The 24,981-nt window shown below is 46.9% G+C and overlaps 1 long non-coding RNA gene across 2 annotated transcripts in view; it reads left to right on the top strand.

Annotated features, from left to right (window-relative positions):
• The window catches only part of LOC135982463 (uncharacterized), a 127,153-nt gene that overhangs the window by 88,809 nt on the left and 13,363 nt on the right, over window positions 1–24,981 (top strand). The gene's annotated exons all lie outside the window — the stretch shown is intronic.

Genomic DNA, 24,981 nt, shown 5'->3' with positions numbered 1-24,981 from the left:
CCACCCCTTGGTGGTCCATGCAAGATTTTTCCTTATAGTGCAGTTTTAAATGTCCTGAGTGTCTGGGTATCTTGGGAGAGTATGCCATAACCTTGATGGATATCACTGTCTCTGGTCCTCTCCTGCAGTACCTGTTCTTGTTTTTTGTTTTTCAAGTCCTCCAATCCAAGTACTCACCAGCTCCAAATGTGTTTGGCTCATGAGATCTGTCTGGATCTCCGCATAGTCGCCTGGGTGCAGTACAATCAGTATCTCTGAGCTCATGCAGCTTTATTTCCTAGTGCTTCTCTCTTAGGACTGGCTGTGGGGAGCTGGGGTTTGGCTGACTTGCATTGTTGCCTTCCACCCATTTCTCTATCATCTTTGATTTCTAACTGGTGTTGCCAGTGGCACTGGAGCATTATGCAATGGGACTGTGAAACTGCTCCTGTGTGACAGTCTGGGGATTATAGTAGCTCCAGTGTGCTGGTCTCTAAGGGTATGTCTACACTACGGGATTAATCCAAATTTATATAATTCGAATTTGGGAAACAGATAGTATAAAGTCGAATGTATGCGGCCACACTAAGCACATTAATTTGGCGGTGTGCGTCCATGTACCGGGGCTAGCGTCGATTTCCGGAGCGTTGCACTGTGGGTAGCTATCCCATAGTTCCCACAGTCTCCCCCGCCCATTGGAATTCTGGGTTGAGATCCCAGTGCCTGATGGGGCAAAAAACATTGTCGCAGGTGGTTCTGGGTACAGCCTCCCTCCTCCCTCCATGAAAGCAATGGCAGACAACCATTTCGCGCCTTTTTTCCTGGGTGAACACTGCAGACTCCATACCATGGCAAGCATGGAGCCTGCTCAGCTCAAGACAGCAGTCATGAACATTGTAAACACCTCGTGCATTCTCGTGCAGTTTATGCTGAGCCAGGACCAGAAAAAGGAGGCGAGGAGGCAGTGGCGACGTCAGTGCAGCGACAAGCGTGATGAGGACATGGACATGGACACAGAATTCTCTCAAACCGCGGGCCCCGGTGCTTTGGAGATCATGTTGTTAATGGGGCAGGTTCTATCCGTGGAACGCTGATTCTGGGCCTGGGAAACAAACACAGACTGGTGGGACCGCATAGTGTTGCAGGTGTGGGACGATTCCCAGTGTCTGCGAAACTTTCGCATGCATAAGGGCACTTTCATGGAACTTTGTGACTTGCTGTCCCCTGCCCTGAAATGCCAGAATACCAAGATGAGAGCAGCCCTCACAGTTGAGAAGCGAGTGGTGATAGCCCTGTGGAAGCTTGCAACGCCAGACAGCTACCGGTCAGTCAGGAATCAATTTGGAGTGGGCAAATCTACTGTGGGGGCTGCTGTGATGCAAGTAGCCAAAGCCATCACTGAGGTGCTGCTACGAAAGGTAGTGACTCTGGGAAATGTGCAGGTCATAGTGGATGGCTTTGCTGCAATGGGATTCCCTAACTGTGGTGGGGCGATAGATGGAACCCATATCCCTATCTTGGCAGCGGAGCACCAGAGTACCCAGTACATAAACCGCAAGGGGTACTTTTCAATGGTGCTGCAAGCACTTGTGGATCACAAGGGACGTTTCACCAACATCAACGTGGGCTGGCCGGGAAGGGTTCATGATGCTCGCGTCTTCAGGAACACTAATCTGTTTAAACGGCTGCAGCAAGGGATTTACTTCCCAGACCAGAAAATAACCGTTGGGGATGTTGAAATGCCTATAGTTATCCTTGGGGACCCAGCCTACCCCTTAATGCCATGGCTCATGAAGCCATACACAAGCAGCCTGGACAGTAGTCAGGAGCTGTTCAACTACAGGCTGAGCAAGTGCAGAATGATGGTAGAATGTGCATTTGGCTGTTTAAGGGGTTGCTGGCGCACGTTACTCACTGGCTCAGACCTCAGCCAAACCAATATCCCCATTGTTATTTCTGCTTGCTGTGTGCTCCACAATCTCTGTGAAAGTAAGGTGGAGACCTTTATGGCGGGGTGGGAGGCTGACGCAAATCACCTGGCTGCTGATTACACGCAGCCAGACACCAGGGCGATTAGAAGAGCACACCAGGAAGCGCTGTGCATTAGAGAAGCTTTGAAAACCAGTTTCATGACTGGCCAGGCTACAGTGTGACATTTGTTTGTTTTCTCCTTCATGAAAACCCGCCCCCTTTATTGACTCATTCTCTGTAAGGAACCCACCCTCCCCTTCAAGCTTGCTTTCAAAGGAAATAAAGTCACTATCATTTAAAAATCATTTATTCTTTATTAATTGATTATAAAAAGAGGGAGAGAACCCGGGTGGGGTTTGGGAGGAGGATCGGCGGGAAGGAAAAGGCCACTAGAAAAAGGTTAAAAAAATGACAGCCTTTTGCTTGGGCTGTCCACTGGGGTGGAATGGGAGGGTGTATGGAGCCTCCCCCCCCCCCCCACGTTCTTACACGTCTGGGTGAGGAGGCTATGGAACATGGTGTGTGTGGGGGGGTTATACAGGGGCTGTAGCGGCACTCTGTTATCCTGCTGCCGTTCCTGAACCTCCACCAGACGCCGGAGTATGTCTGTTTGCTCACGCAGCAGCCCCAGCGTTGCATCCTGCCTCCTCTGATCTTCCTGCAACCACCTCTCATCTCGAGCGTCTCTCCTCTCCTCACATTGGTCCCTCATGTCCTAACGTTGGTCCCTCCTGTCCTCATGTTCACTGGCTTCTTTCCTATACTTTGAAACCGTGTCCTTCCATTCATTCAAATGAGCTCTTTCACTGCGGGTGGATTCCATGATTTCTGCGAACATCTCGTCTCGCGTCTTCTTTTTCCGACGCCTTATCTGAGATAGCCTTCGGGATGGAGGAGGGAGGCTTGAAAAATTTGCAGCTGCTGGAGGGAGGGAAAAAAGGAGAGAATTTTTAAAAGATACATTTTGCAGAACAATGCTTATACTCTTTCACGGTGACCAACACTATTCACATTACATAGCACATGTGATTTCTGTGCAAGGTCGCATTTTGCCTCTTAATATTGAGTGCCTGTGGCTTTGCTGCTAGAGATCACAGACGCAGGTCCGGGCAACAGAATTCGGCTTGCATACGGCCATGGTAAGCCATTGTCTTTCGGCTTCTGCGCCCTCCTTTCCCACATACCAAGCAAAGCCCATTGAGTGCTGCGGTTTTCCTGTTAACCTTCAGCAGCAGAAAACAAACTAACCCCTCCACCCTGCCATGAATTCTCTGGATGATCGCTTTATCCCTCCCCCCACCGCGTGGCTGGTATCAGGGAAGATCCCTGCTAGCCAAACGCGAAAAGCTCTGGGCCAATTCCCACCCCCCACCCTCCGCGTTTGGCTAACTGCAGGGAAGGGTTTATTTTCAGCCACAGGCAAACAGCCCAGTAGGAACGGCCACCTCTGTCCCCTTAATTAAATTCCCGTATTTCAACCAGGTTACCACGAGCGATATCACTCTCCTGAGGATTACACAGCGAGATAAAGAACGGATGTTGCTTGAATGCCAGCAAACACCGGGATCATATGCTGCCAGGCTTTGTCATGCAATGATACCAGATTACTTGCTGCAAGCATGGCGTGGTCAAGTGTCCTACCATGGAGGACGGAATAAGGTTGCACTGCCCAGAAACCTTGTGGCAAGGCTTTTGGAGTACCTCCAGGAGAGCTTCATGGAGATGTCCCTGGAGGATTTCCGCTCCATCCCCAGACACGTTAACAGACTTTTCCAGTAGCTGTACTGGCCGCGAATGCATCCCAAGTCCTCAGGGCAAAGTAATCATTAAAAAACGCTTGCTTTTTAAAATATAAAACTTGTTTTAAAGGTAAACTCACCTGAAGTCCCTTCCATGGGGTCATGGTCTTGGATACTGGCTTGGGAGGGTTGGGAGGGTACTTCAGTCAGGCTGCGAAAAAGAGGGAAAGGCAGGAAACATAAGGTTTGAGTTTATTAGTGGAACTACTTCAGATAGTAGTTGAGATGGACAATATTTATCCCTGGAATAGGCATGCAAGTGCTACGCCACATGAATTAACCCCTGGAGCAGGGGATAACAAATAAATTCCATATTGTAGGGCTGGAGAACTGTTCTAACTAGTCCCTTTGAAGTGGTTGTTGAGAAGCAGTGTTGTCTAAGTGCTGAACCGAGGCAATCTGAAGTTCTGTTCCCGGTTCTACCAGTGACTTGTGGCAAATCCTTTCAGAAGTGTCCAGCTTACGTTGTGTATGTTTGCCATGAGAACTGTTTCAATATAATCTCTATTTTTAAAAGAAGCCTTTCTGCTTGTGCTACTGTGCAACATGTTGGAGTGTATGTGAAAGGAAATAATGCCTGTTGTTATTAGGTGCTGCTGGGTGTTATTTACACACCTCAGAACAAAAAGTCATAGATCAGCTAAGAAAGGTCTCCTTAAATCTCCAGGTAAATAAAGACTCGGATGTCTGTTATCTGACTTCACAGCCCTTCAGTTTCATTATGTTAATAGCCCTCATCAAGGGGGCAGCCCGGATGCTGGCAATTGATTTATAACCTGTGAATTCATCAGTCTTAAATTGCAAAGTCACTGTACTGCACCCTGGAGAGACACTGAAGGCTTAGTGTTCTGTGCAGGGGGTTGATGCCAACATTATGGATGCAAGTTAGCAAGGGTCCCCTATGCTATCCTTATCTGGCCCCATTCAGCTGTGATGGTGATATTAGAGCTCCCCATTGAATGCTGCTGGCCCATGTATTCCAGGAGTGCAATGTGATGACTTGCCTTTGAAGTACAGGATGCTGGATAAAGATTGTTATTGGGGGTACTCCATGGACACAGGCTTGGCTCTCGGTGCTCTCTGAGTAGTGTTGGTGGGTGACTCTATCCTCCAAAGCTTTGATTTGGAGAAGCAGCAACAATTTAGCTGTTTCTCCAAGGTACACTGTCAATTTAAAAGAAGTGGAATAAGGAAGCAGAGTGGGGATGTTCATATTTTATCCTGGAAGTGAGTGAGGGGCTTGCAAATTTTACATGAAGTCAGCTGGAACTCACCTAACCAGCTGGGCAGTTGTGTTTTCTGTGTAACCTGTGTTGGTTTAGATCCTGTTCAAATTAGATGACTGTCTTGCACGTATGTGGTGCTAGCTTGGTTTCTGCCACATTATGAACAGGGTCTAAGAGATCCCTGGTCTTTAGGGATATCTGGGGATTTTGCTTGTCTGGGTAGGAGCATGGCGTCTGTGCCACTTCACCTCTAAGGCTACAGGTTGCTGTGACCAGGTGCAAGGGACAATCAGAGCTATAAAGACTCCGCTATAATGCATCTACTTCCCGGTCTTGCTTGGGGCACCAGAAACTCAGACCTGGGGACTGGATGTGCAGGGGATTGGGAATGGGCTATATACAGCCTTTTGGATCTAGGCCAACAAGTCCAAATCTGGCCCAACTCAGAGGTCACCCACAGTCATTAACATTTAGCTTTTGGGTCAATGAAATCTCTGAAATGGCCAACCCATTTCAGTCCACTTCCTAGAAGGTAGATGTCCCTATGACTCTTGACAGTCACATCAGAGAGATTCAGAGGTCGTCTACTCAGAGAACAGATTTAGATGTTTCTATTCCAGTTTAATTCACACCTTCAATCATTGTGTGTAGACACTCTAGAGGTGGTCCCTCCAGGTCAAGAGTAAGGCACATGGGGAGGTAGCATGAGGAACCTGAAGCTGCCACTGTCTCGGTTGTGCTTTTTCTGTGGGTATGTCCTAAATAGGAAATCTCTTGTCCAAATCATTTCAAATTTTGTAGAAGAATTCTACATTAGGCCCAGACCTAACTCACTGACTTTTGAGGCCAATCTACCTCTTTCAAGGTATTCTAGAGGAGGTTGTTAAATTAGGTATATAATGCAAACTCAGCTGCAAATTTAACTATGGAGCAACTACAGTCACTCCATAATATAGGAATCTTCAGTCCCACTGCTGTTAATCCAATACATTTCACTAGTACTAAAGCCACTAAAACAGAACAGTTTTAAGTCCATCCATGTCCAAAGCTGTTTCCAATGTGCTCCAGTCAGAGTCCACAAGAGTTGATGCTCAATTGTTAAGGAGAGGGGAAATGGAGAGCAAGGGAGTGCTGCATTTTCACCCAAGCTCCTTTTTATCTGTACTTTGAAATTATATCATATTTCTTATTCTTGGATGCCTTTCCTCCTTGCTGAGTCCTTGCTGCTGCCTGCATCTCATACATAGCAAGGCCCTCATCACATCAAGAATTCATAATCATCCAAAAATATTCAATAGGAATATAAAATATTTACATGCAAAAGACTGTCAGATGGAATGAATCATTTGTGTTACTTCACTGGAAATCATTCACTTAGAAACTGTATGAAATGTGCCAAGTTGCAATGCAATGGGTGCATGATCTAGCGCCGTGCGTATGATGTGGATCTGGGACCCCAGGTAGGCTCCCCATCTCCTCTCCTAGGCTGCTATGTAATGTGGAGATGAAAAGAATTCCAGGCCTGGTCAGTCTCCTGGTATCTGCGGCTAGCCAAGCCGTGTCCCGTTAATCACGGAGTAACAATATCAGACAGAAGGAGGCCGTGTGGCTGGGCTTGGTCTATCCACCTGACACAGCTTATATTTTTGTCCTGGCTTCTGAATCTACCCCACACAGCCTTCATCTTCTTGCATAATGAGGACACTACTGAGAATTACTTCAATACCTGACTCCTTTCTTAGCCTCTGTTCATGCTCTCTTGTTCTTGAGCCTGTTTCTCTCTCAAATGCTTTCTTTTGGAACTGTCAGGATTGTCTATCCAATCCTCTCATAACTGCCTTCTCTTTTGTAAACAATAGCCAAATTCTGCTCCATTACAATGGGGGTAAATCTGGAGTAACTCTATTGATTTCAGTGAATGACTCTGAATGTACACTGTTGTAACTGAGAGCAGCATATAGTCTTGTGTTTTGAATACTCTGCAAAGAATCTGCACACAGGCACGACCAGAGAGTATGGGATAGATGAACTAGGATTCCCCTGGAGAGCACACTTGGCCCATAATTTTCAGCTGCCAGCCAAAACCCCCTTACAAATGCAGCACATGGAATTAAATATCAGACACCCAAACCTGAATCAGACTTATAACTGTAACACTCTGCATAGTTGTAGCTGTATTTCCTAGTGATAGGAACCCTTTGGATGCTGCATGCCATACTGGTCAGCTCTTTAGGTGGGGAGCTCTGTAGTCCACTTTCATAATAGTATATGAATGAGTAGCAAGGAAGATGGGGAAAACAGGAGGACCAGCATGCAGGGCAACTCATTCAGGCAGTCAGAATAAGGCAGGCAATACTGGTCTTAACAGTGGGGATAAAAATACACCCTGTTTATTTCTAGTGTAGTTTCTTTGCTTGCATTCTTATTCATATGCTAACTTGCAATGGCCTTCAGATTATTCCTAGAATTAGGTACAAGTGGACCCTAAATTCTGTATTAAAATTCAACATGAAGGTGAACCCCATCCCAGAGAAAACATTATTAGGATGTCAGCCCAGAAGAACCTATACACTGGGAATGGGTGGAAGGGGAAGGAGCTAAGAGGACCTCAGAGCTCCAGGAGCCCATTCCTAGGCTCAGCTGACAGGCTAAGTGGAGGCCTATGCATTGATGGTGGGCTTTTCTCTGACCACCATCTTTGTATCTGGGCACTTCCTGAATTTAGCATCACGCCACTCTTATGGACAGTAAATATCATTACCTCTGTTTTAGAGATGGAGAACTGATGTGCAGCAAGATAAGTGACTTATCCAAGGTCACAGAGCAAATGTGTGGTAGAACCAGGAAAAAAAATCCACATCTGATGCTTCCCAGTCCAGTTACCTGAACCACAAGACCATCCATCCTCTAGGGGATGGCACATCCAAATCCAAACACTAGCGAGTCTCAGGGAGGGGACCCAAAGGGTAGCTTTATGGTGAAGTTGTTGACCAAGAAGATCCCTGAGCTCCATGACCTCCATGAAATGTGAGGAGAAGGCCAGGCATCAATGCATAGAATATGTTAGAGTTCAAACTAGAAAAGAGCACTTTGGAGGGAGACTTCAGACCAAGTTAGAATGTCACCCAAAAAAAAGCATGGCCCACAAAGTGTCTGAAACTGAACTGTGAAAATATGAAATATAACTTCCCTGCTGACTCCAGATTCCAGCATCACCCTCTCCTTCTCTGATCATGTCCTCTGGTGATGGGGAGACATTCACACCGAGTTTCTCTGTCATTTCAGGATAGAAGTGGAAGATGAGGATGAGAACCATATAATTAGAAATGGGAGAGACCTGGGGATTTATATTGCAAAGCAAGGGGGGGGGGGGGGGGAAATCACTCAAGAATATTTTATAGAGAACAATCCTGCATTGTCAGAAGGATGAACGAGGTGACCTAATAAAAACCATTAAAGACTGTTTTTCAAAATCTATCACATAATAGGACTTCAGTCTCCAGAGCTGTCAATCCAATACCTTTCCCAGCACAAAATTCACTCAAAAATAATCTTCATGAAAGGAAAAAAATCTCAGTTAACTGCTTGCCTGGGGCAAATAGAATGAAGCCAAGAGGCATGTTGGCAAGTAATTAAGTATGCACTTTTAGCTGTCCAGGTGCAGGAAGCATAGCTCAGATTTTTATTTATTAACATCATTAAAACTTCCATTCCAGCCATAGCTCTGGCACCAATGGTGCTCACAAAATCATGAGCAGGGCAAATAAAAATTGGCAGCACGCCTCATGCTGGGTAACACAAGTTCAATTGCTTAATAGAGCAAAGAAAATGCTGATAGAAATATTCAGTCATTTGGGGGGTTCCTACATGCAATTTACATGAGGGGAAGGGTGGCTTTGTGGTAAAAAGACTGGATTGGGAGTCGGGAGATGCAGGGACATAGGAAGTGCCATCTGAGATCAGGCCAGTGGTCCATCCAATCTAGTACTCTGTCTGAGTGGCCAGTACCAGAAGCTACAGAGAAAGGTGCAAGAGACCTTGCAGGGCACGGTTATGGAATAACCTGCCCACAGGGAAGTTTATTCCTAACTTCTGTCAGTCAGTGGTTGGCTTATCCCCTGTATCATGCAATTTTACAAGCATTTTATATATGCAATATAGAATTGTTTCTAATATAAAAGTGGATGTTGTCATTCTCCACACTTGTCTCTTCTCATTATCCACATGTGTCTCATCCTTTCTTGAATTCTGCTAAGCTCTTGGCCTTAATGAAATATTGTGGCAGTGAGTTCCACAAGCTAATGGTGTTGTATGTAAGAAGGCATTTCCTTTTGTCATTTTTAAATCTGTAGTCTCTCATTTTCATAATCTAAGAACAAAGGGATATTCCACCAAAGAGGGTAAATAGGAGCATCCAATGTACCTTGCTCTAGCATTTATTGCACATCTTTACGAATAAAAGGGGGCACAATAATCATTATAAAGTAAATAGTCCCGTATGGGAAGACACTGAAATGTTGGCAGTCTTTCCATGCCTCTAATGTTTTTTATTGCCTATCTCTGGAGCCTTTCCATTTCTGCTATATCATTTTTTGAGAGAATGACCAGTGTTCCAGGTGAGGGTGCACCATGGACTTAGATAATGGTATCACAATACTTGGGCATTTTCTAGCCTAATCCTCTTATACATGCCAATGTTTTGTTTGCTTTATTGACCAAAAATGAACACTGAACTGATGTTTCCACTGAGTCGTCTACAAGAATGCCCAGTTCTTTTTCCTGAATAGTTGGTTTTATTGAGAACTAGCGATGTGTATGTAGTTCAAATCATTATTCCTGCCAATGTGCATTTGTTAACAATAAATGTAATCTGCCATTGTGTTGCCCATTTCCCTAGTTTGGCTACTTCTTCATAGTCTTCTCTAGTCTTGACTTAAATAATATTGTATTGTAGGCAAATTTTGCCACTCACTGTTCATTCCCCTTTCCCAGATAGATAATAAATATACAAAAAAACACCGATCCCTGCATTGAACCTTGAGGCACTCCACTGCTAACCTTTTGCCATGTTGAAAATTGAGCATTTATTCCTCAATTTATTTTTTTCTGTCTCTTAGCCAGTTTTGAATCCATGACAGAACTTTCACTCCAGATCTACTTAACTTAATTGTCTCTTGTGAGGGTGTTTTCAAAGACATTAAGTGTCCAAATAAACTATATCAACCAGTTTTCCTTTACCTGCTATTTGATGACATGCTTAAAGAATTCTAGTAGATTGGAGAGGCATGGTTTTCTTTCGCAACAGCTGTATTGGTTAGTCCCTACCATATCCTCATCTAGATATTTTATAATTCTATTATCACTTCAACCAGTTTTCCTAGTATGGAAGCAAGGCTCACTAGCTCTGTTATTCCCAGGATCACTCTCAGCACTCTTTTTGAAGATGGGTTTACTGCACTTAGGGTGACCAGATGTCCTGATTTTATAGGGACAGTCCCAATATTTGGAGCTTTTTCTTATATAGGCACCTATTACCCTCCACCCCCGTCCCGATTTTTCATACTTGCTGTCTGGTCACCCTAGCTGCACTCCAGCCCTCTGGTGGAGTAGTTTGATATAAATGAGACTGGATCCGTTTGGTAGCAGCTCAGCTACTTCATTCTTAAATTCCTTCCCTCAGTTCCTATTCCTGGCTTTCACTGATTCATGATGTGGCCTCAGTCAAATGGCTTAACTGCTCTGGGTTGCAGTTCTCATTTGGAAAATAAGGTAAATTAAACTCCTCTCTTTCACAGTGTATTGAGTGTTTGTTCATATTTGTAAAGTGCTTTGAGTTCTTCAGACAGAAGTTGCTACAGAAATGCCGACTATTGTTATTTAAGACCTTAGATAGTTATAATATAAAGCATTTCAGTTCACCTTTTAAAAATGTAATTGAATTCTACATTATGTGGCAAACCCAGGACAAACCGCTACAAGGGGGGGGGGTAGTAATCAGTCCCTGGGGGTTAAAAAGGCCTCTCCCAAGCCACTGAAGAGAGAACCATGGGGAAATAAGGTTCAGCTGGGCAAGGGGTTACTAGGGAAGTAATTGGGTTCAGCTGGCTCCAACTGCTTGGGACCTTTTTAAACCCTCCCCAGCATGGAAGGGGGGGGGAAGAGAGTGAGAGAACCAGGGAAGCTGCCAGTAAGTTAGGAGCAGCAAGGCTCTGAACCCTTCCAGCAAGGAGGGCCGCACTCTGTCCCCAGAAGGGAAGATAAACAAGCACAAGGGACTGACTGAGGGAAGGAATAGCCAGACCCTGTGCTACTACAAGGATTTGCTTTGCCCAAGCCTGGGTCTCCAAGGCTGAAAAGGACTGAGCCTGCTGAGGAGAAGATACTTTGCCACACGTGGTGTCAGGAGTGGGATGCAGTGAGGCGCTGTGGCAAGCCATCTCAGGGCAAGGTAAATCACAAAAAAAAAAAAAAAAATGGAAGACGTAGTGAAGGCATTGATTCAGGCCACTGCAGCCCAACCAGAGGCTACCAGAGTACAGATGACGGCCCAGCAAGAGTCAGTACGGGTCCAACAGGAGACAAACCAATTACTGATGAGCCAGGCGGCCCAAGATCGAGCCACCCTGAATGAAGTAGTGAACCAGTTGAAAGCTCTGACCACGCTGACGCACGGGCCCCAGGGGACCCGGCCGCTACGCACAAGCAACTATTTACAGAAGATGACAATGGATGACAATATAGAGGCGTATCTCCTTGCATTCGAGAGGACGACACTGCGGGAGGCCTGGCCCCAAGACCAGTGGGCAGGCATCCTGGCTCCATTTCTGTGTGGGGAGGCTCAGAAGGCCTATTTCGATATGACCACAGAAGCAGCTATGGATTACCCCCAGCTGAAGGTGGAAATCTTGGCGAGGTCAGGGGTGACGCCAGCCATAAGGGCCCAGTGCTTCCACGAGTGGAAATACCGGGATGACAAAGTGCCGAGGTCCCAGCTATTTGACTTGATCCACCTCGCCCGGAAGTGGCTCCACCCTGAGACCCATGGGCCGGAGAAGGTAGTGGAAATCCTGGTGTTGGACAGGTACATGAAGGGGTTGCCGCTGGGCGTACGAGGGTGGGTCCGCCAAAATGATCCCTCCTCATATGATGAACTAGTTGCCCTCGTAGAGAGACACTTAGCAGCCCAAGAACTTTCTCGGACCACCGGGGAAGGAAGGCACCAGAATCGGAGACAAGTCTCTGCACCGAGGCCCCGGTTTGTCCTAGCGCCAGGCCGGACAATGGAGGGGAGGAAGGAGGCGGAAGAGCAGCCAGCGGTCCCGGAGAGACTTGAGGACTGGGGGAGAAAGACTCGGGAGATAAAGCCCAGCAGCCCAAAAAATAGGGGGCTGCCCCGAGCGGGATACCGATGTTATGCCTGTGGCAAAGTGGGGCATATCGCTGCGCAATGCCCGAATCTGGGCGAGCCTATGCAATGCGAACTGGGAGAGATAGGGGGACCATGTGATCTAATAAGTCTAGTTGGGGTTGCGATGGTCCCTCATAGATACATTAGGTCAGTTAAGATGAATGGTATAAAGACCACAGCCTTAGTAAACTCGGGAAGTGCAATCACATTAGTCTTGGGGAATCTGGTCGGGCAGGACCAACTATCCCAGGCCAAACGCTCGGGAATATCCTGTGTTCATGCGGATGTCAACTATTATCCAACCATCCCCGTAAAAATAGAAGTTCTCGGAAACCCCACTAGGTTGACGGTGGGAGTAGTTCCAAAACTCCCCTACCCTGTCCTTATCGGACGAGACTTCCGGGGTTTGATAGTCTACTCCCCGGGGAGGAGGTAGAAGAAAATAATGACCCTGGGACTCAGGGTGTGGTCCAGATCGTTAACCCTCCCCCGGCCTTCCATGAATTTAGCCAGGATTTGTTTTCCCTGCCGGGGAAGTCCAGGAAGACTAGGAGGGAACGGAGGGCAGATAAAAGGAGGGGGACGAGGGTCCTGACCCAGTGCCAGAAGTCTACGCTTGTAGGGGAAAGAGGGGGCCCAACTGACAGCGGGACGGGGTCAGCGATCAACAACCCTATCGCCGGACCTGGTTCCCCAGGGGCTTTCCCTGAGTGGGAGACGGAGGTAGACCCCCCCGAGTTTGGACAAATGGGGACCGCACGTGGGAATTTTGGTCAGGATCAGGCCACTGATCCGATATACCACAATATTCTCAAAGAAGTAGTTGAGGTAAATGGGGTACCCGTGGAGGGGAGAGTTAAGGGCCCGGGGCCATATTATATGATTAAAAACGACCTGCTATACAGAGTAGTCCGGGTCCAAGAGCAAGTCATACAACAACTCTTGGTCCCACAGAAGCATCAAAGAGCCGTAATGGATCTGGCCCACAGCCATCTGTTCAGGAGCCATCTAGGGGTAGATAAGACCCTGGATTGAATTCTACGGAGGTTTTTTTGGCCTGGCATTTTTGTAGCGGTCCGGCGATATTGCGCATCCTGTCCGGAATGCCAGATACATGGGCCCCGACCACACTTAAGGGCCCCTCTGGTACCTCTGACAATTATCGAGGTCCCATTTGAGCGTATAGCTATGGACATAGTAGGGCCATTGGAAAAGTCATCCCGGGGTCATCAATACATTCTGGTAGTACTAGATTATGCCACCCGATACCCCGAGGCCGTACCCCTATGGAATACCAAATCCAAGACCATAGCCAAAGAATTAGTCCAGATTTTTTCCAGAGTAGGAATACCTAAGGAGATCCTGACGGACCAAGGGACCCCCTTTGTGTCTAAGCTGATGAAGGACCTATGTACAATGCTCCACATATGGACCCTTAGAACATCAGTCTACCATCCCCAGACCGATGGCCTGGTCGAACGCTTTAATAGGACATTGAAGAACCTGTTACGGAAAGTGATTAGTCGTGACGGGAAAAACTGGGACGCCCTGCTGCCTTACTTGCTGTTTGCTGTACGGGAGGTTCCTCAGGCTTCCACTGGATTCTCCCCCTTCAAGCTGTTATATGGTCACCACCCCAGGGGCATACTGGACCTGGCTAAAGAAGACTGGGAAGAACAGCCAAACCCTGGGAGAAACGTGATTGAGCATGTGCTGCAGATGAAAGACAGAATAGCCCAAGTCACCCCCCTTGTGGGCGATCACATGGAGAAGGCCCAAGGGGCACAACGGACAAACTACAATCGCCAAGCAACGACCCGGAAGTTCCAGGTGGGGGACTGGGTGATGGTGCTCATACCCACGGCCAAGAGCAAGCTCCTGGCCGGTGGCAGGGACCGTACGAGGTAATAGAAGCGGTAGGAGAAGTCGACTATAAGGTCCGACAGCCGGGCCGCCAGAAGCTGGAGCAGATCTACCATATAAATCTGCTGAAACCTTGGCAGGATAGAGAAGCTCCAGTGGTTGTGCTGGGGGCGCCATCCCCTAAAAGCAACCAGCCCGACCTGGTGAGGATATCCCCGGAGTTGACTCCGGAACAACGATCAGAAGTGATCAGCCTGATCGAACGCAACCAGGATGTGTTCTCCAAAAATCCGGGCAAGACTACCGAGGTTCACCATCACATCCTCACGGAGCCTGGAATGAAGGTGAACATTAAGCCATACCAGATCCCAGAGGCCAAGAGAGAAGAGATTAGGACAGAGGTCAGGAAAATGCTGGCCTTAGGAGACATTGAAGAATCTCATACCCAATGGTCCAGTCCCATGGTTTTAGTGCCTAAGCCGGACGGCAGTATGAGGTTCTACAATGACTTCCGCAAACTCAATGAGGTGTCCCAATTTGATGCCTACCCTATACCCAGGATAGATGAGCTGATTGACAGACTGGGAAAGGCACGGTTTATGTCTACCCTTGACCTTATCAAGGGCTATTGGCAGATCCCTCTGGCCAAGGCCGACAAGGAGAAGACAGCCTTTGCAACTCCAGAAGGACTATACCAGTACACTGTTCTCCCCTTTGGGTTCTATGGGGCCCCCGCTACTTTCCAACGGCTAATGGACAAACTGTTGCGACCCCATGAAAAGTACACAGCAGCCTATCTCTATGACGTCATCATATATAGCCCCGACTGGGAGACACACGTGGAGAAGGTGGAAGCCGTCCTGGACACCCTGAGGAAGGCAGGGCTGACTGCCAATCCCTCCAAATATTCAATCGGGTTAGCTGAGGCCAAGTACCTTGGGTATATAGTGGGGAGGGGTGTGGTGAAGCCCCAGCTCAACAAGTTAGAATCTATACAGAAGTGGCCCCGACCACTCCAGAAGAAACAGGTCAGAGCATTCCTGAGACTAGTGGGGTACTATAGGCGGTTCATTCCCCACTTCGCCACCAGGGCATGCCCATTAACGGACCTAACAAAAGCTCGGGGCCCTGACATAGTAAAATGATCTGCTGCAAACGAAGGCACTTTTGCGGATCTGAGGGCAGCCCTCTGCACAGACCCCGTACTAGTAGCCCCAGACTGGGGGAAGGAGTTTATTCTACAAACTGATGCCTCTGAAGTAGGGCTGGGAGCGGTGCTTTCTCAAATTGTCGGAGATGATGAACACCCCATCCTCTTCCTCAGTAGGAAGCTCCTACCTAGGGAACGGAAATACGCCGTGGTGGAGAAGGAATGCCTGGCTGTGAAATGGGCCATAGAAAGTCTCCATTACTATCTACTTGGATGGAGATTTACCCTTGTCACGGACCATGCCCTTTTACAGTGGATGCACCAAAACAAGGACAAAAACGCGAGAGTAACAAGATGGTTCCTGTCGCTTCAACCCTTCCACCTCACAGTACGACATAGGTCTGGAACCCAACATGGCAATGCGGATGGCCTGTCGAGAGTGCACTGCTTTCCGACCCAAGTAGCCTAACCCCGTAGTGTTGAGCGAGGGGGGGGCGGTGAGGGGGGGATATGTGGCAAACTCAGGACAAACAGCTACAAAGGGGGGGTAGTAATCAGTCCCTGGGGGTTAAAAAGGCCTGTCCTAAACCACTGAAGAGAGAGAACCATGGGGAAATAAGGTTCAGCTGGGCAAGGGGTTACTAGGGAAGTAATTGGGTTCAGCTGGCTCCAACTGCTTGGGACCTTTTTAAACCCTCCCGGGCGTGGAAGGGGGAGGGAGAGAGAGTGAGAGAACCAGGGAAGCTGCCAGTAAGTTAGGAGCAGCAAGGCTCTGAACCCTTCCAGCAAGGAGGGCCGCACTCTGTCCCCAGAAGGGAAGATAAACAAGCACAAGGGACTGACTGAGGGAAGGAATAGCCAGACCCTGTGCTACCTACAAGGATTTGTTTTGCCCAAGCCTGGTCTCCAAGGCTAAAAAGGACTGAGCCTGCTGAGGAGAAGAAGGTACTTTGCCACAATACATAGTTTCTGTCATCTGCCCTGTTTCTGATGTATTCGCATGGTAGTGCACATGGGAAAGAATTGCCTCCCTTTGGATGGATGCTCTACACTAATTGTTTTATCCTGTCTTTTTCCTGCAAACATCCCTTACATATTAATGTGTGACAATGAAAGAATTATGATGCCATGCCAACTGCAACCTTTAGTTAATGTGTTCTTTCATGCCATCTCCATTTTTGCAATTCCAGCTTTAAAATGTTTCTTTTCCTACTGCTTTTGTCCTTTTCCACTTGCCAAACAGATCATATATTTTTCCCCTCCTGAGTTTCCAGTGAAGCTGAACATATGACATGACTTTTGCTTCTGTTTATTTGCACAGCAGCCTTCATAACATAGTCACAACTCTGGGAACTGGGATTGCTGTACTACTGTGAAACCAGGCTTCCCTTAGCAGATTAGTCCACACCCTAACAAATCTCAGTTAGGATGAACTTCCCCCTTACATATTCCCTTTGTATCTTACCTTTTATTCCTAATTGTATCACCTGCAATAATTTCTCTCCCTCCTTTGTGTGTCAAGTATTTTCAGACTGTTACCAAGTGCCCCCTTTAGTTGTCTCTAAGGCTGGGTCTACACTACCTGCCTGAATCGGCGGGTAGAAATCGACCTCTCGGGGATCGATTTATCGCGTCCCGTCGGGATGCGACAATCGATCCCCGAATCGATGCTCTTACTCCACCAGCGGAGGTGGGAGTAAGCGCCGTCGACGGGAAGCCGCAGAGGTTGATTTTGCCGCCATCCCTACAGCGGGGTAAGTCGGCTGCGATACGTCTAATTCAGCTACGCTATTCGCGTAGGTGAATTTGCGTATCTTAAATCGACCCCCGCCCCCATAGTGTAGATGTAGCCTTAGACAAACTACAGGTTTAGCAGTTTTTTAAAATCTTTTCTCGTATAAATCTCTAGCCCCGTGATTGAACTACCTCCCTGTCCAGAAGTGATATTTACTATCCTCAGAAGCATATTACCTGTTAATTGTTTTCTGTGGTGTGAGGACACTGGCACAGATGAAAGAGTGTTTCTGTTGCTTGTTCATCAAGCAGGAGGTGGCCAGTCTGGATATAGGATTTTCACACATGGCTCCACCCACCTCTAGGGCTCCATGCTGGCAGATTCCCCAGCTGATGACTTTCAAAGCTGCATAACATAGGTTAGTCTGTGCTACCCTGAGTGACTAGAGTTAGGAAGCTATGTCTACATAGCAGCGATGAGGGTGCTTCCCAGCATGGATAGACAGATGTGCTAGCTCTGTTCAAGCTAGCATGCTTCCAATAGCAGTGTGGCCACTGCTGCACTGGCTCAGGCTAGCCAGAGAGTCAGGTGGGGTTATGCTTGGGCAGGTAGCCTGAGCCCGCCATCCATGCTGCTGTATCTGTGTACCCAGGCATGAAAGCACCTCCTCGCTGCTGTGCAGACGTACCCTCAGCCTAGGCCTTACATTAATGGGACATTTGAGTGGGTGTTTGCACCAGTGTAACTTAAAACTGTAGTTAAATTGTTTAACTGTACTCAGAAGCAAGGATCTACAACACCCATTGAAGTCAATGGCATTACTTCAAATTTACTGGTTGCTGATGTAACTGAGATCAGAATCTGGCCTTTAGTAAGAGAATTCCAGGCTTGTGGAAAGCTGCAACGTTAAACCATTGTTTCACTCCTGAACATAAAACCTGCTTTACTCCAGAGCTCTCTGGCAATATAGAAATTAGAGATAAAAGAATACTGTTAGACCATGTATTTCATCCTCCCCCCATCCTTCCCTTCCTGACCAGGACAAATTTGTCCCCTAAACTCTTTTTCAGGGCTTTATCTAGTCTAGTTTTCAAGTGTCCCAAGCACTGGAACTTGAGGTACTTTCCATGCTGCTTGAACACATTTGGGACTCTCTGCTCCCATGTCTATTCTACTAGCAGTCCTCAACGGATGACCTGGCTGCACTGATCTGACTTCCTGGTGATTCTGGGGAACTCTCTAGCATGTATTTTGCAGTACTTGAATTCCTATGCAGAATTTTGTGGTAACTCAGTAATGAACACTGCCATCCAAGCTCCCTGAGGAAAGATGTTTTCTTCTTTGTCTCCCCGCCCTCCCCCCCCCCCCCACCACACACACACACACACACACACACACACACATGTGGGCTGGATGGGACCGGAAAGAGCCAGGTGTTTGCAGCACCGAGAAGCAATTTGTGAACTGTGGGTATTTTGTCTGTTTACTTGAAAGCACAAAATTTGTCACTTGTGTGAGTAATTTGCTGCTAATTATGAGCTTACAATCTGCAGATAGAAAAATCAGAGCCAATGTGCATTTTCAGAGGAAAAGGAAAATTACCCCAAGTACTGTATAATTATGCACTTAGCGGAGACTCGCTCCTATGCCCTTTCCAGAATGTTGCGTTTGCTGTACAACTTGGGACGTTTACACACAACTGTGTGTGTGAGGAAATACATATATAAAATGCCATTACCAAGGGTAGAGAGAAGTTGAGGATAAAATCTGGGGCACTGAATGGTTGGAATTTACTTATAAAAGTAGGGGATTGCAGTAGCTATAGCCAGACACTGTGTAAGCTTCACCTAGCTCTGCCAGGGCCCCTACCCCTGACCTGCAGCCCCCCTGCTATCCCAGCCCTGGGCTCCCCACATACAGCTCTGTCAGTGCCCCTCACCCCTGACCTGCAGCCCCCCTGCTATCCCAGCCCTGGGCTCCCCACATACAGCTCTGCCAGTGCCCCTCACCCCTGACCTGCAGCCCCCTGCTATCCCAGCCCTGGGCTCCCCACATACAGCTCTGCCAGGGCCCCTACCCCTGACCTGCAGCCCCCCTGCTATCCCAGCCCTGGGCTCCCCACATACAGCTCTGCCCATGCTCCTCAGCTGCAGTCCCCCTCTTGTTCCAGTTCTAGGACTCTCATGATCACATTGTCCCAAACTCAACAGCATTTTTGCTTATTACCTCTAAGTGAACATGAAGAATACTTGAGAATCTCACTTTCATTGTTGACCAAATGTGGTATTTGAACACAGGGCTCCCAAGCTGAAAGGCCACAGCCCTAATTCCCTGCAGCATGTAGCTGAATTCCAAGCAGCCGTGAGAAGGGATGTGCCAATACAATGCAGTACAGCTTTATTTTGTGTCTCTCCTACAAAGTGAAGCCTAGACCATTGTAGAGAATTAAATTACACTATTGCTGAGATAATAGCAGAAGTGCGAAACAAGAGCCAGAGAGGTAAGAGATGTAATTTGAGATGAAATGGAGAGTCGATGAGGCAGAGAGCTACAGGAAGGAAAATGTTAAATACTTAATTGAATTTGCATAAGTGATTCCTTAATGATAAACTAGGGACAGGTGAAGTGGAGAAGTTAGAGATGGAAACGATTTATTAGGCCATCTTGCCCATACACCAGTTCAGATAAAATAACACACTCCTATTCACTGCTGCTGTCAATCTCTGACACACTCTTCTCTCTTTCCTTCACCTCAAACTCATGTCAAATATTTTCAGATTTTTTTTCTTTGAAGTGCTGGGTTCACTAAAATCCTTGGAGACTGGAGCTCTTGTCTGTCCACACAACAGATGCAGTGAGTGTTCCTGCTTCTCCTCTACTGCCCCTTCCTTCTGATGTAGAGGGACCACCTCTTGGGTTGAAAAGGGAATGGGCCACAGTGACTGAACTCAGCCCTTGGTCTGTCCCCTGAGATTTCCAATTTGGTGGGCAATTAACGCCAAATATAGCTGCAGTTTTTGTTTTGTAGATATTTGTCTTCCTGGCACCCAGCCAAACTCATTATTCACAGGCTGTTGAATAGCTGTGAGTTGGTCATGATTGTGGATTCCTGCTCGCTCTTGGGTGACTCTCAAGACTGCTCCTGGGAGGCAGGCACTCTGATATAATCCAACATCCCTTTTAGTCCCAGACCTGTCCTGAACCCTTTCTCTAGTGGCTTGAAGTCTGGTTAACTTTTGCTCCTGTTTTAATTTTCATGCCTTGTGATTCCATCTGGGACCTTGTGAGAGAGGCTGGGGCTGGAGCCAGAAGCAGGAATGTGTTCTAGAGACCCTGATAGGGCAGGGAAGCATGCACACTTTTGGGCGCTTAACTGAACCTACAAATATTATGAGCTCCACCCGTGACAATAATCAACTCCAGAATAAAGCTTCATCTGCCAGCGCCTTTATAGAATTATTTATGGATTAGCAGACTCTTCTCCTTCCCACTTCTCAGAAGAATGGTTAGGAACAGCGCCAGCATCGCTGGAGACAAGCTAACACTGCAAACTCATTTTTTTCATGAATAATTGTTTGAATTTTTAAAGTAAATTTTCTTCACCTGTGTTCACACTGCCTCTGCCCTCCCCTTTCTCCAAATGTTGTCGCGGATGGGTTTGCTGGCAGGACCGTTTACAGAAACAGTGAATTTTAAGTGATTATTGGAGAATGAGCGTGGAAAAGCAAATTTCAGATTCATAGTGGTGAATATTCTAAGAGTTTACTCATCCAGTCAGAGACCAGAAACACACCAGATGACCTATAATCCCCATCAGAACAGCTCCAATTTTGCACAGCAAATATTTGCAACAAACTAGCCACTAACGAGAATTATTTGCCAGACTTTATTCAAATAATTTCAAATAACAAATACACTGAGAAAAGTGCAATTTGTCCATGCATAGCCAGAAGAGAGATGAAATTAATCAAATAACCAATTTATGAATTATTGTCCCAGTTCCAAAAATCACACCGGATTCCAACTGCAGAGTAAATTCTTTCTCATCCAAACTCCTCTGGCTCCTTATTGAGACTTCTCCTCCTTTAAATGCTGTTGTATTGTTGGCCTAAATTATTCATGTGTTGAAATAAATTTATTGGTTGTGGACTTGTCCCATATTCCTTTCCCTTAGCTGAAAATATTATTTAACTTCAAGGTGGCAGTTATGCAATTTAGTCTTTGTCTTCCATTATTGATGAATTTCAACATAAAATATTTAGGCACTTCCCCTGTTCTGCCTTATGTAGCACTGGCCATAATTATGTCAGATGGAATTTTCTCCTTTTTTGAAGAAGTATTTAGTAGAAACCATCCTCTGTGGCCCTAATGTTGGATATTTAAATGAATAGTAATTTGTGCCTCCTTATTTTTAGCCCTTTTGGTTATATGCTGTTCTCAAAAAATGACCCTTCCAGTTCCTTACAATCTGTTGGCCCTGATTATACAACCCTTACTTGTGTGATTAATCTTTACCCTTCCAAGTAGTTCCACTGAAATCACCATGGCTATTCATGAGAGACTAAGGGTGGCAGGTTCAGTCTCTCCTTTTTGACCATCTTTTCTCCGCAATAATAAGACTTTGCCCTGCGTTAGCACTGTTCACTTAGGTGATATCAAAGCACTTTACAAACTTTAATTAAATGTCACTCAATTCCTGGGAGAGAAGTCCTATTATCCCAATTTTACATATGGGGAAACTGAGGCCTGAGTTCATACAGAGACTCAGAGCTGGGAATAGAACCTGAAAGCACTGACTGCCCCCCAATCTCTGCACTAGACCACACTCCATCCCAGAACTGTGACTAGAACACAGGAGTCACAACAGTTACACACAGGACTTCTATGCTCTAGCCTTAAGAGCTGTCACTGTCTCCCTCTCTCCCTTGCTGTCTGGTGTCATTATTTTCACTCCTGCTTGCACACACAGATGGAAATCAACAGATCATTAATAGCATCCTTTACTTAATTAACATGCAATTAGCTTAATGAACATTTTAACCTCATTCTGTAATTATTCATCTTTATATGTTGGGGAAGTCTGGTGCCCAGCTACGGCCCTTTGTAAAGACAAGCCAAATGAGGTTTAGTTCTGCAATTATTTCCATGGGACCTGTTTGTGTAGTTGCTCCTCTCGGTTCTTGTTTAGCGTGTCTACGCTGACGGGGCTGGTCTGAACAGCACTGGGGAGCAATGAACTGCATCTGATGTGGGAAGAACTGCTCAGCACACAAACAGAAGCTTTTATGAAGTTTAAAACCGTCTGATTAACATTCCCATTAAGATGCTGCCAGTGTCCGCCTGCCTCTGCGCTTTCTGCTTTCATCAGGGGTTGGTAGAGGAAATAACCTGAGAGAGGCTCTTACAGAGAGAGGGCATGAGGGGAAATACTCCGTGAGAGGCTGCTTCCAGTTAGAGCATTCCAACTCACCCCTGTAGAAGGTGGCTCAGAGCAATCAGCTGTGAACATCTCTTCTGCCTGCCTCACTGCTGAGTTTACTCTGCCTGTCTTTTGAGTTTGGCTTCTCTGGGCACAGAGCCAGGACCCCAAAGATCCCATCTCAATCCTGCCTGCCTGCAGTTAGGCTGTTCTTTGTCCATCCAGTCCATCTTGGGTATCAGGCATCCTGTGTGTCGATTCCAGGTACATGTACTGAGGGAGTGGATAATGGCTCTGCATGGGGTTCAGTGGCTGAGCACAGGAGCCTTATCTCAGGGCAGCCTCTTAGCAAAGAGTTTCAGAGGGCAGTTGCTCCATCCTTGGCTCCTGCCCCATTTCGGTCTTGCTACATTATTTGGTTGTGTAGTGGACACCAACTGGCATGGAGTTTGGGAGAACAGCAGATTCTCTTCCCTGTCCTCTCTGCCTGTCCTGGGATTCAAACCCAGAACCTGGAGAATGTGGAAGCCTTGCAGAGTTGGGTCAGAGCCCCATAGGCTGCACTGGGTATTGTACGGCATCTCAGGGCAGCTGATCACTATGGAGCTGTTTCGGGAGTTTCACGTGGAGGGGATGTAAATTTTAGTCCTCACTAGCATGTCACACACTAACTGGCCTGTGGATCCCATGGGCTTGCACTAAAAGTTCCCTACTGTGTGTTACTGTAGTCCTGTTTTCAACAGTCCTACATTAATGCACACTAAGGATTTTTAAGTGTGTCATACAGGCCAGTTAGTGTGCAACACGCCATTGTGGATGAAAATGTACACATCTCTGGTCTGGACCAAAGCACCATGTAGACAAGCAAGCCCAGAGTCTGCACGGGGCACGTGTGGGAGAGGGAGAGACTTCTGGCAAAAAGTAATATAGGAAGCAGGACGTGAGGGAGAATGTTTGTCCTCATCAAAGCAATCTCATCAGCAAGTCACCCTCTAGGTGTCCTAGTACTGCCTGGCAGGAGGCTGGATTTGATTCTCAGTTTTCATCTCTTGCTGTGTCAGCCAACAGGCTCATGAAAGCAGAGTGCTTGTCTGATGGGGTGGAAGGAGCATCTTGCTGGTTCAATAGCAACCCCATTAGCTGACTACAAAGCAACATTAATGGTGTCTAAAAAGGAGACCTGTTCAACCTTCCTGGGCTGGAAGGATGGTGGCAGGCATAGGGTGCCTATTAGTCTAGCAATAGAAAGAGGGATGTGGAAGAAACACTCACTCCCATCATCCCTCTAGGAGGAAAATCAAAAGACTTGTTTTGTGTTAACATCTCAGCAGCCCCCTCACCTCCTCTCTCTTGTCATTACAGGCCGGGGGAAGGCCATCATGCTTTCTGCCCTATACCTGGGGAAACTTGCTGGTAAGAGCCATTCTGTCTTTATGGGAATCCACACAGAGAGAGCAATGGATATCCGAGATATTAAAAAAACAAAACCCCAAAACCCACTCCAATAAAATGCCATTGTAAAGTGGGGGAGGGGAGGAGAGGGAAAACCACACTGAGCATTATTTCCTCCAGGCTGTGTTTGTTGCTGTTTTGAGTCAGCAAGGTTAACCAGAGAAATAGAGCAGAAAGTTGAGATTATTGGGAACAGCTGCAGCCGGGTTTTCAGATCCTTCCCTGATACTTCAATAGAAAACAACAAACTTTATTTATCCAGCACACACCCTTGCCTCCTCAACCTGGAACTGGTTACAGAGTGGGGGGGAGATGAGATCAGAGAGGAGCACGAGCAAACAGTAGGCACAGAGATGAAGGGGGGTATTTTCACCAGAGGGAAATCACCCCCATTCAGCCTCACCCAACCACAAAGCAAAGGGGCTGATCCTGCAATGTGCTGAGTGCCCTTGTTGAGTTCACATGGCTTTAATGGTGCTCAGCTACCCCCAGGTCAGGCTCAAAGTTCTCAATCAACTAGTTCCCACTCCTAGTTAGCACCACTTTTAAAACTCCTGTGATGGGATCAGACAGCTGTTGTCCTTATGCAGCAGCAGTGGTGTTCAGTGAAAGAGCATCTCCTTGATTATCCTATAGATACTGAGCAGGAATGATTTGTGGGTGCACATGGGTCCGGCCATGTAGGCTATAGAAAGAGTGATAAGTCTGTGGTACTAGTCTTCACCTGAACTCTTAGGACAGCAGCTGTTACAGGTGCTGGCTTAACATACCGGAGGAAAATATAGCTAGGGTTGTGTCGCATCCTGAAATCTAGAGGACTGTCCTACATCCTGCAGTACTGTGACTGCTAAAGTCCAGACAGAGACCAGGACTGAAACCTGCCCTCTGGCTTAATGGAACATGCACTGAGCTAGGACGCAATGAGTTGAAGTCTCAGCTCTTCCTGTTACTAGTGTTAATATATGCTGCTGGAAAGGCA

This window comes from Chrysemys picta, chromosome 3 (assembly GCF_011386835.1).
Source record: "Chrysemys picta bellii isolate R12L10 chromosome 3, ASM1138683v2, whole genome shotgun sequence".
Taxonomy (NCBI): domain Eukaryota; kingdom Metazoa; phylum Chordata; order Testudines; family Emydidae; genus Chrysemys; species Chrysemys picta.
The sequence above is the reverse complement of the archived record's forward strand: the minus strand, read 5'-3'. Positions and strand labels throughout refer to the sequence as shown.